Source organism: Bombus pascuorum, chromosome 14 (genome assembly GCF_905332965.1).
Source record: "Bombus pascuorum chromosome 14, iyBomPasc1.1, whole genome shotgun sequence".
In the NCBI taxonomy this organism is placed as follows: Eukaryota; Metazoa; Arthropoda; class Insecta; order Hymenoptera; family Apidae; genus Bombus; species Bombus pascuorum.
In genome coordinates, this window is record NC_083501.1 from 4,455,897 (window position 1) to 4,468,363 (window position 12,467).

The following is a 12,467-nucleotide window of genomic DNA, read 5'->3' on the forward strand; positions in this document are numbered from 1 at the left end:
TAGGTGGTCGAGCAAAGTTAAATTTTCTCTTCAGTAGGTTACTATATTATTGCTATTGTGGTATTCAAACACTGTAGTTCTTTAAATTATTTATTTCTTTATCTTTCTCTCTCTGCACTGCTCTCATATACAAAATTATTTATTTCTCTCTTTATGTTGTTCCTATACACTAAATTATTTAATTGTTCGTTTATACTTAGCCTTATGTTTACGATATAACAGAAAGATGTTAAATGAGAGGAGAAATAAAAACACAAACTCTGTCCAGCTATATTAAAGAAAATGCGAAATTGCATGAGAATTCCCTTTAATAAACGCGTGAACAAATTCCACTGTACCTTATTTACGATCAAATTCCAACGTTGCTACTGTCTGGACGCACGTTGAGCGTCTGGATGTCTCGATAAATTCGAGAATCGGGCAAATTGGACATCTCGGAGTGGAGGAAACGGAAATAAGACGATCTAGGAGTTAGGGCGTACGCGAAGAGAGCGAACAGCTGAGGTTGGAGCACGCGGAACATTGCGCCGCGACGTATTGATTGCAGAGACGCCGGCGCCGCGACGCTGCCCTCCGCCATAAAACCTGCGCCGCGGGGCGTCGTGTTTGCGGGAATTCACCTGTCCTCCACGCTATCCGATACCAGCTGCAAATCGGAAACCACGAAAGTAAGAATATTCCACCGACCGACTTGCTTTCACCTTATTTTCTTCCTTTTTACACCAAAATTTCTTCCATATTTCTTCCTATTGTCGTGTTTTCTGTTCTTTTGGAACTCGAGCGAGGAGATACGCTTGGCAAGGAAGAAGGAGGAATAATAAAAGCACGTTTGGGAACGTACCTTTTATTTAACAGTCGTAGGTGGCTTCTGTGATGTTTTTTGAGATTCGTACATTTGCATAGATACAATTGGGTCTTTCTTTTTTTTATATTAGATCGTTCTAATATAAAACTAATTAAAAAGAAGAATATTCCAGCGACCGATTTCTTTTCACATTTTTTCCTTATCTTTGTTAGACTGAAATTTCTTTTATATTTTTCCTTATCATCGTCTTTTGTGGTCTGTTGGAATCCAAGCAAAGAAATACTTGGCAAAGGTGAATGTTTCTTAGAACGTGCTCTTGTATGGACTTCGGTTATCAACGTTTCGTCATTTTTTATTTACTATTTATGAGTGACATTTGCTGGCACTGTGGTAGATTTTTCTAATACTGAATTAATTGAAAAGGAGAATATTTGGTCGATCAATTTTCTGTTGCTGCCTCTTCTGTCTGCCTGTGACTGGCATTTTTTCACCTTTCTCATCTGCCGTATTTTTCGCAATCAAAGCGAGAGTAAGTTTTTAAAACTGCTATTAATTATAACATTAAAATGCGAGTTGAAATGTGTATTGAAACTTTCTTACCGTAACTTTCGGGACATTAAACAGTTGTACAGATTATTTCACCTGTGCATAAAAATGGCGATCATTAAAAATAAATTTCTAGAGGGACTCAGACTTGTAGAGAGGAACACGCTAAATATATTGGAGGACTCGGGTACTGAAAATTGCAAGAAGGTTGCGTACTTTCGAGCTAAGAGATTTCCACTTTAGGTTTCAGAACGCACGGTCTTACATTCTTAAAGAAGTCTGAGCCCAGAATTTTGTATAAGAAATTTCCCGTCGAAACTTTGTTTACGATTCCTCAATGTACGCGTGGGTGCAGAATTCGGGGAATCTTGTGGAAAGAAACTTGGTCGAAACACGCACGTTTCACAGTTTGTGTCTTACAGTTTTCTAGAAACCTTTGAGAACATGTAAGCCAGAGTGGTCGTAAAATTACAGTAACTCCGACAATAAATAAAGAATTCAAAGGTGAAAAGAAGAACGAAAGATCTTCACGAGTTTACCGACAAATTTCCAAATTTTCCTTCTGATAGGATTTTCGATCGCCCAAAAATCTTCACAAATTTCACGTCTACTTCGCATCTACTTCAATTAAAATTTCCTAATTTTTGTCGTCTCGTTTGAATTAAAAGAACACAAGAATTAATAAATAAAATAAAAATACGTAATTTACGCGAGAAGCCGATCACCGAGTCATCGATTCGTAATTGATAACTAAAAATGTATCAAAGTATCTTATCGACTAAGAAAATATTTTTAGTATACTTTTATGAACATTATACTAATGGAACCGATAAAGTTTTTATGTTACCATCGTCTACAATTCCACCTAGTGGTCATTTGTTAAGTACGCGTGTTTTTTGCCTGTCTAGAGTTTACAATTATCGACTAATTAGTAATTATACAGATATCCATGAGTAGCGGCTTGCCTTTAAAATCAATCGATTATAAAACCGGTATGTGTACTGGATATTTTCCTGTAATTTGCATCGGCTATCGTAGCTTTAATTATTATCCATTGACCATGCCGGTCGAGGAAAACTCTGAAAAGATTACATAGTGCAATGTCTTTTTAGTGTGTTCTTTTTTTGTAGTCCTACTGTTGTATTTCTCTCTTTTTTTTTATTAAAAAAGAATAGAAAAATAAATATTGTTCGTGAAATTATAAAACCAGTTGTATAGTTACATGTGCATCTATGTAGTCGAGAAAGAATTGAAAAAAAAAGAAAAAAAGGTACGTTTGCGTGAATTTATGACTCTTATTTCATCAGATTTAAGCACGAAAGTGTAGGCTTATGTTAACTTATCAGAGATCAAAATATGTACCACTGATTACGATTGTTTATTTTTAGACATCGAATATTTGCGAAATAAGCAAATACTTCGGTGGGAAGCGTAGAGATTTCGTTGCATAGAATATTCCGAATGGGCTTTCCGAGGAAACAAGTAGAAGAGATAATTTTAAATGGAAGATGCGCAAAGAGAAGACCGTAATCTTTGGAAAATAAAATATACACGAATTACTCCTTTCTGAGAATACCAGTTTCGAAACTATAATACTCGGAGTTATACCTATCTTATTATTCCGTGAACTTTTTTTTCATGGTATCACATAAATCACCATGTTCTTTTTTCAACAGAAGGACTTTTAAAATCAATATTAAGTTTCTTAGAAATTTATTAAACAAATACTATTGCGAGTTTCTTAGACAAATATTATTACAAAGACAGATACATTGAAATCAAGATACTTTTATGATAATTTAATTAAATTTATTATCATTATTATTAAATATTAATATTACTGAACATTTAAATTAAACAAAAATTACCAAGCACGCACGGAATAATATTTTAAAATATTTTATCACAGATTAATTTGTTTCGCTGTTTTAACGCGTGTTCATTGTTAAAAAAACCATACTATAAATATACCATAAACGTTGTTTCAATTAAAAAGCTATTGAACACTTAAAATGAAATTACCAAGCCATGTCAAACGAACAGATTAATTCTTTACAATAATATCTTTCAATAAAGTTGCGATAGAGTTGAATGTTTCGTGAATGGTTGCTTTGGTAGAAATATCGTCTAGAAATCGTATTAATTAACTCTTGCTACTCTCCATCGTAACACATAGCATGGTAGGCGAGGTTGCACGAACGAGCCCCATTGTACGGAATCGATCGATCGGCAATCATCGAGAGGAATGCACGGACAAGTACTTGGCGATGTTTTTCACGCAATTCCACTGCGTTGACATGATGTTTCACGGAAAAAGAAGTCGAGATTCTGTTGAAGAGCTCGGACGTGCACGTGACACAACAGACGTTTCATTATATTTCTTCTCTTCGATTAATGAGATCGTTGTCTGCCCTAGCAAATTTTATTCCATGTCTGGTCTAGTCAATGTTAATCGTTATTTGGTTTTCATTTCAACAACATCATAAACAATCGTTTAATAAAATCGTCGTCTGCTCCAGCGAATTCTATTCGATGTCTGGTATAGTCGATCTTATTCGTTGTTTTTGTTTTCGTTTTGAAAAAATCAAGATCTTTTAAACTTTTATATTCAATATTTTACGATTTATAATATCATTTTTTTAAACGATGTCAAACCGTTTGTTGATTTAGAATTTGATTTAGAATGGCAGGATAATCGCAAGAAATTTCCTTCGTCATGGAAACTTTTTCCCAATCATTCTGAAGATTGGAATATCGTTAAATCCTCGGAAGCTTCTAAATTATAGCAAATATATACATAATAATAAATATTAGAGATTGATGGAAGCATTGGCGAGAAAGGGCGTAAAAGTTGATGAGGTTACAGTTATAACATTGTAATACATATTATAATTTATTATTATATAATATCATATTATTTGGTTTAAGCCACAAGACTAGAAAATACATGTACAATGATATACAGAATGCAACGTTATATTAGAATACTAAATATAATTGAAATAGAAGAGAGTAGAATAAAAATTAGAATATGATGCGACAGAAGGTACAGATATGATTCTGACTCGTATATTTTTACGTTTAATAAATGTAAGTTCAAGTTGAATTCCGTGTGATCTGTGTGAAGTTTCACTCTTCATTCTAATTCTAACTTAGCAAGATTATAAGGGTAGGAAAACAGATTTTATGGTGAGAATAGCACTTAAGGTGAGACAAGCCAAGATATCGTAAATGGGCACGTAATTGAAGGGCGAAGGACACGGATCACAAAGAAATAATAAAAAAGAAATACAGCGAAATTGAAAATACAATGGAAAAGAAAAACGAAACAGGTGTAGGAAAAGGTTGGAAAAATTCGAATAAATAGATATTACTAAATCCTCCAAGCTTCGAGAGATATTGCATTTTATATATCCTGGTGAAGAATCGAAGGAACCACCCCAATTCGAAATCCTCGTCGTACAGTCGCAACATATCGCCTGGAGATATCGACAAAGCAGCCATCTCCACGTGTATACTTTCAATTTTTACCACCTCACAGAGAAAGCAAGCATACGAAGAAGAGGAAGAAGAAGAAGAATCGAATAGGATCGTCGGTTCGTTCCGCTCGCGCGATTTTTACCAGCCGCAAAAACCGCAACCCGGCCATGGATAACAAAAAGGAGGCGAGAAAGAAAAGGGTCGTGTGGGCGGGCCACGCCTTCGCGTTCGTACGACTTTTAATAATCGGGCCGATTTATCAATGCGCCGCGGCCCTAATTAGTAAGCAGCGCCGTTCTTTTTTCAACATGCTCGCGTTCCACCTTCCCTTCGGGGCCTTTCTTCGCCTGGATCAACGGAAGGAAGGGGTTGAACGAGCCAACAGACGAGCAACGAACCGCCATTTTTTATTCTTCCAGTTATCGTCGCTTCTTAATTAAAGGATATCTTGCTGGGATGGGTAGAGACAAGTAATTGATTTTTATTTAATAGCGAGGTTCGCGGTTGGTCGTTGTTGACGGGAGACGGCTGGGGGATGTTAAACTGTTCGATGATTTCTGACGAGTTCTTCCGAGCAGTTTAGGGTGCTTTTTTCTTTTTAGGGGTATTGTGTCTTTTGTACTTGATTGGGAATTTGAATATTGGGTGTTTTAGAAAGAAGCGTCTTGTTACGATATTGTTATGATAATCTGCTTTCGTTGTCTTTCTAATTCATTTGTCAACTCTATCTTTAGAGAAGACAAATAGGAAGTCTAGTTTCTTTTAAATGATAAGTAGTAAAATAGAAATTCTATGCTTTTGACGTTGTAAAGGCTACTTTTTATTTTTTCCCCTGATAGGAGTACGATGCATAGAACGAAGATTTACAAATTTTCCTTACGCATTGAAATTGTTCAAACGATACGCTTGTACGAAACACACTGTACTAAAATCCAAACTGTACACTAAGTAAAGATATTAAAATTCATGGAATTTCTAAAAAATATTCAAATTTGATATGTATATAGATGCATTAAATTTTAGCTAAATTTCAGCTCAATACTCAGTTTAACAAAATACAAATTTCTAAATATATATGCAATTCAGCACTTCGGTAATTTCAAGGATAATTCTGGAGGTCCAGTCATTTGTTCAGAGACATATGAAACACGTAAACAGCTGATGGAACAAATGGTCCCACGTCGAGAATATTTATCAGAAGCAGAAGATAAGGCGAGAATGATCTAAACGGACAGCTGAAAAAGCCAGATATCCGTGCAGTGTACTTTTCTCGATGCAGCTGCGGCCAGATTGTACTTTTCTTATCTAAAAGTTTATTCCAACGGTGTATGTAGGAGGATAAAAGTTCCTTTGTGCACGTCGTTCAACTGGAACAAAGATTTTTTGCCGGCCTCTGGTCTCGTCTTTAATGTGCCATCCCTGAAAAATAGGTCGGTGTTTTAGCGAAGTAGGACGTTAAGTAACTTTTAGAGAAAACGTCGAACAGAGATGTCTGCAAAGCTGGGATTATTTTCAATTGATGGTATAACGTTTAATATTTGGGACAAGATTTCCTACAATGGTGGGCAAAATTTTGTAGAATCTAACGTAAATCTTTAAATTTCTAAATTTCTAGATTCTTGAATATTTAAATTTCTATGTTTTCAAATCGTAAAATCTCTGCATTTCCAAACTCCTGAATTTCTAGACTTCCGAATCCTTAAAAATATCTAAATCCCTAAACGCACAGAAGTTCCAAATTTCTAAGTTTACAAGCTTTCTATATTCCCAAATCTCTAGCTTCACAAATTCTTCAATTTCTACACTTCAAAGTCCGTAGATTTCTACGCCTTTGAATGCGTAGAAATTCCAAATTTCTAACTTTACAAGCTTTCTATATTCTCAAATCTCTAGCTTCACAAATTTTTCAATTTCTACACTTCAAAGTCCGTAGATTTCTACGCTTTTGAATGCGCAGAAATTCCAAATTTCTAAGTTTACAAGCTTTCTATATTCCCAAATCTCTAGCTTCACAAATTCTTCAATTTCTACACTTCAAAGTCCGTAGATTTCTACGCTTTTGAATGCGCAGAAATTCCAAATTTCTAAGTTTACAAGCTTTCTATATTCCCAAACCTCTATCTTCACAAATTCTTCAATCTCTATTCTTCAAAACTGTCAGGCTTCCAAATTTTTAAGCTCCTAAATACACAAAACTTCTTCCCAAATTCCCAACTTTCCAACTTTACAAATTTCGAGATTAATAAATCACTAGTAAAACATCCACATTACCGACAATACACGTATACTTCTTTATCCTTCGTTGCAACCCAAGCCCAAAGCCATTAGTGAAACCGCGCTATGTAGTGGGGGGAACCGTGCGCGCTATCGACCTTGAACGCCGTTCGATCTCACGCGAGCTATAACGAAACGTAAGTACAAACTCGCAACGACATGATCGATGTCGTTCGGACTATTCCTTCGGGACTTTCATTCTCTCCCCGGAAAAGAAGCGGCCGCTCATTTTCATGATCAAGAATCGCAATCACGGAACTAAGCATCGCTCGCGGTTCCTTCTCTTTCTCTCTCTCTTTTTCTCTTCCCACGAGAGCCTCCCCCGATCATCATGAGAAGATCGGCTGCCGGCGATAGCGGCGAGATAGCGATCGAGATGTCGACCGTGGAGGTTCCGTCACTTTCTCCGCCGTGTATACACCGTGTTAATAAATGTTGGGGACAGTTTTTTTTTTCTGGCGCGTGTCGATGTGACGTAACGATAGAGATTCATTTGTCCGTCTGCCAAGTATGCACTCTTTGTCAGAATTGACGTTGAATGTCGTCCTTTCTTTTCATTACGCTCTCCTTTTGGATGTGCGTTTCGTGTATGTTTGGACGCGCGTCTGACAGACTGAAAGTCGAGAATCTTTATATGTCGATGTTAATTTTGTACGAGTTTAAAGTAGGCATTTTTTGGGTGGAAGATTTTGGTTCGAGAGAAATATAGGAAATTTTGGGAGGTTTGATTTGGATTAATATATTCTTTATACGCTCTGTGAATTTGGTTATTTATATTTACATTTTACGTCGGTCGAGGAGTAGCGTGTTCATAAGATGAAATAAATTTAAAGCAAGAGGCGTTTGACTGCTGTACTCGGTTGGTACGGCAGTAACCTACAGAATTTTACGAAGTATCTTCGATTTCGTAAGTATCGTCGAAAGAATTTTAATGAAAGTTATCGTCTGTCGTGTCCCACGAGAAAGCGAATAGTTCAAAATCATAAAATAATGAAACAAGAATGATCAACTCTAGATGGCCTTGAGCGATCGATTCATCATGGTATATTTGCAAAGGTAACGAAACCGCGACGAATCTTTAATGGAATAGAATTGAAGTCTTTCTTGTTTAACGATCTCGAGATTTTCCACGATTTTACACGTGTAAGCGTGTTACGATGATTATCGGTGAATAGAGACCAATATGGCAGGCTCGTTTGTTCGACAACCTTTCGTATCCTTGTCGCGATGGTACTTCCGCGTGTCGACGTGTCCATTAACATAACAACGGCCGTGGAAAACTAATCCCACCGGAATTTAAAAGGAACTTTCCTTCCTTTGAAGTCTGCAGGCTGGTCACATGACCTCTTGTACTTTTCTACGTGAAATGTCTTTTTCGTGCACCTACCATATTTATGATGGTCGCCGTACGAAGTCTCCTTGTGACTTACAGCCTTCTTAATTAGAGAAAAATTTATTTTATGGTGCTTGGAGGTAATAGTCGAAAGAACGAGAAGGTTAAAGTTGAGTTTTGTGAGAAATAGGAAGACTTGGATTCATCCTAATCGTTACGACCTTACGAAAAAATAATATAATGATAATAATTAATAATCGATTTTGTGGCGAAGATATTAGTATAATAGAAAGGGAAAGAACGAAGGAAGGAGAGTTTGTTAACTCGCACAACACCTACGCACACACTAGTAGCGAATTAATTCCTCGATTTTTCTGCCAGCCGTTTCACCTTACTCGCGGAATTATTTCACTTCCGGTATAAAGCGCGCGATTTGTTTCGCCCCGTTTCATTTCCTGTTACGACACAATGCATGTACATTATATTTCGTATTAGCGATAAGAAACGCTAAAAATGTTTATAAAGCTAAAATTGTTAGGAACCTAAACTACATTACAGAGTATTAGAAATTTATTTGAAATTTCATTAATTTTACCTCTTAACTACTAGTACCTCAAACGTTAAAAAATATTGTCGCAATTATGATCGCTTTATACATTTCAAAAGCACGTATTTTCTCTTTTTGCTCTGTAGTTTTCATATGTAGGAATTTATGTGAAAATAGTATAATATTTATTAAGAAGAATTGTATTTGCGAAGAATTATATATTCATAATATTTAATAACAGAAATGATCAACGATATTTTTAATGTATTAGATAATGTGTAATCGCAGTTGGAGAGGTTAAAGCATAGAGTTAAACAAAGGACGAGACAGAGTCACCAGAACTTATTTTCAGAATCGATAAATTTTCCATTTGCGTCACGATTCGAGGGAAAGTCGATCCAACGAGTCGACAAAAAAGAAAAAATGATTTCACAAGAAAACGGAAGGCTGAAATCGACGGTAATGGCACCGGGTAATTCCTCGTATAGCCAATAATTACAATTTACGCGATCTCGTGGTGTATAGTTGTTGCGATAACAACTCGGGATTCGTGCATTTTTTCCATTAGCTATCGATCGTTGCTGATGGAAGCTGTCAATGTCAATGATCTTAACTAGAGCTTTGTGAAAATTGAGAAACTAATGCGCCTTTGAAGGAAGACCGACTAGAGCAAAGAACAAAACACGCAAGAGAGTTAATGTGCAGGCTTGTCAGATTTTCCCCCTCGTGGCCAGAGAAGGAACTAAAAAAAATTCACGCGTAGTCTTTAATTTCTGAAGCATTTCGAACGTAGGTTATGTTTCTTTAGGTTGCCTGACAGGTGGTTTTTTTCTGATAAAATTGACGAGTGGCTGCTTATGATTAGAGCGAGCTCTCTCTTTGATAAGTCTCTTTTGATCCGAGTACAAGATACAGATAGAGAAATAGGATTTAGAAATTCTTGGAAAGGTTAGGTTTTTGATGATTCTTCGTATTTCATTACATCTACTGCCATATTTCTATATTTCATTCCATGCATTACATCTTTCTATACATGCAAAAATATTTTATATATCTAGAAATCCCTGATATTCAATTCTATCTTACTATGATTAACAAAAAATCAGATTAGTCTTGCTGATTAAAGAAAAGTAAAAAATTAAAGTAGAATATTTATTAAATTTAAAGATTACAATAACTTGGCAATTTTATCGATTCTATTTGCCATCTATTCCTCAATTTTTATCTACCTTATATATGAATGGAAAGCTAAATTAATTTGTGAAAGTAGAATTTAAGAATGCTCCACAGAATTCTTAAATGCCTTGCAATTCAACTTATTCGTATGACAAATTCGGGGATGATTAAGCCTGCCAAGCACGAGGCTCCTCTTTCTATACTTACGTATTTCCAAACGATTGCACCGATAACGAACCGTGTTCCGTATCGTTGGGTTAGGTTCTATTACGTAACCCGTGGCGGCCTTGCATTATAGCATCATAACCATTCATCCTGTCCGCTCACCTGCAATGCGCCACGCTGTGTGTTCCAAGCGATACATGAAACACAATGTAGGTACCGACTAAATTGTGGAAACTATCACCGCGGTCTTAATGTCAATGACACTTGAACATAGCAAAAATCTTCTTACAATTTCTTTTTAAACTTAAATAATAAATTTTATTACTTCTTTTTACGAATATGTTACTAGACATTTTGGGGTAAGGATATTTTTCAAATATCAGACTCATAGATGTACCAAAGTTTGGAAGATTTTATAGAATGCTTTTAATTATCTCGCATATTCTGTTTTTCAATTGTTGAAGCAAGTGGGTGTATTTGTCATGTTAGTATAATTTTTATGTGACTGGTGATTTAAGAACGTACAGCAATATATTTAATAAATTAATAAATTAAAATAAATTAACAAACACGGAGAAATTGATTTCTTGTTTTACATACGACAGATTGAAACGAATGTTGCCAAGCAGAAAACATACAGCCTAGAAAGTTACCGAGTCGTAGACAATTGGTGTGTCGCAAAAGCAGAGTAGGAAACGTCCACGCCACGATCGACGCTATTAAAAATTAAAACCACTGCCGCCATACGCATCGAAAAAGAAATTCGCTTAACCAAAAATTTCATTCAATTTTAAACACAATTAACAACAATTAACTCCAATATCGATTACTATCGACTTTGCAATTTGTAATACACTATTAGCTCGATCAAAATGTCATTTGTTAATGTTAGAAGCATATATGTGATGTCCTTTCGTGGATTAGCATAATCCGGTAATTACTATGGAGTGGACACATCCTGTATGGCCCGCGCGAAATGAAATATTTGGAACGAGAAACGACGTGACGCAAAGTGACCACGTCAACAGGAACAACGTGTACGCTTCAGGAATTCCAATCGACTGTTTGCGCCGATGACTTATCGTCCATCGTTTCCTTTTCCTCGATTATCGTACTTCACTTTTCTGATATCTGTGCTTGAACAATGATCTCTTCAGATGTATCTGTAATTTTAATTAATACTATAAATTCTTAAGCTATCTCTTTTAAACACTCTGTATAAGACAGTTCAATAGCGTCGTTAAAATTTAGTGTAAGCGATTTGCACGAAAAATGAAGTACAATTTGCTGTTCGTATCCTTCTTACTTTATACTGCGTGTTTCAAAATGGTTAACCATTCTAGACCACGCCCCCTACAAAATGATAGTTTAGAATTGATGATATATACATATGATGATATGTACATATATACTTATGTATATGTATTATTTTATGGCTTCGTAGCTTGGAAAAAGGTCTTGGCATACATGTAGTATCTAATTGTCATTCATTCCCATATCCTGCTCTTAGAGCACCAACATATCCGAAGACTCTAACCTATCTATGCTTCTAATCCAAACACACCTATCCTGTCTGATATCTAACACTGCAATTAAATATATATCTTTATTTCGTTTAATCTATATACATTATCTTACACTTAACCTATATACCGTCACATATCTACCATTGGCTTACAATTACTTCTATATCTATATTCTTATACTTTTTTCCCCAAACCTCTCAACCAGCTTATCATTAACATATCTTCTTTTTTAAACCGCTTCACTTATCCTACTTTCTATTTATTATCTTCCTCTCTTAATACGCTAGAATCTACACTGTAGCAATCTCAATAAATGCGATTGAGGTTAGGTTGGGGTTATGTTATTGTATATAGGTTATGCTATACTACAAATATTTCATCATATCTGTGACAGTGACATCTGTTCTGTGCTATATATCTATTCATTGCTCTTATTATACTTAAATGGATCCTATAAAATAATCATGTCTCTTTATATTTCGTATTTTAGAATCTTCCTTTCGTCTGCCACCGCAAAACAATTTTTTTTTCGAGATTCTACTTTTTTGATAACATCCCCAAAACATGAGTTTGCACAGAAATCCGCAGTCTAACCATAATCGATTATCCCGGCAG

General features: G+C 35.6%; 1 protein-coding gene and 1 long non-coding RNA gene across 3 annotated transcripts in view; one reads left to right on the forward strand and one right to left on the reverse strand.

Annotated features, from left to right (window-relative positions):
- Positions 1-12,467, forward strand: part of LOC132913881 (GAS2-like protein pickled eggs) — a 90,490-nt gene that overhangs the window by 60,640 nt on the left and 17,383 nt on the right. The gene's annotated exons all lie outside the window — the stretch shown is intronic.
- Positions 10,894-12,467, reverse strand: part of LOC132913917 (uncharacterized) — a 57,433-nt gene continuing 55,859 nt past the window's right edge. Inside the window, exon 2 of the long non-coding RNA XR_009659486.1 lies at positions 10,894-11,489. This is a non-coding gene — a long non-coding RNA (uncharacterized LOC132913917). The remainder of the gene's footprint in view (positions 11,490-12,467) is intronic.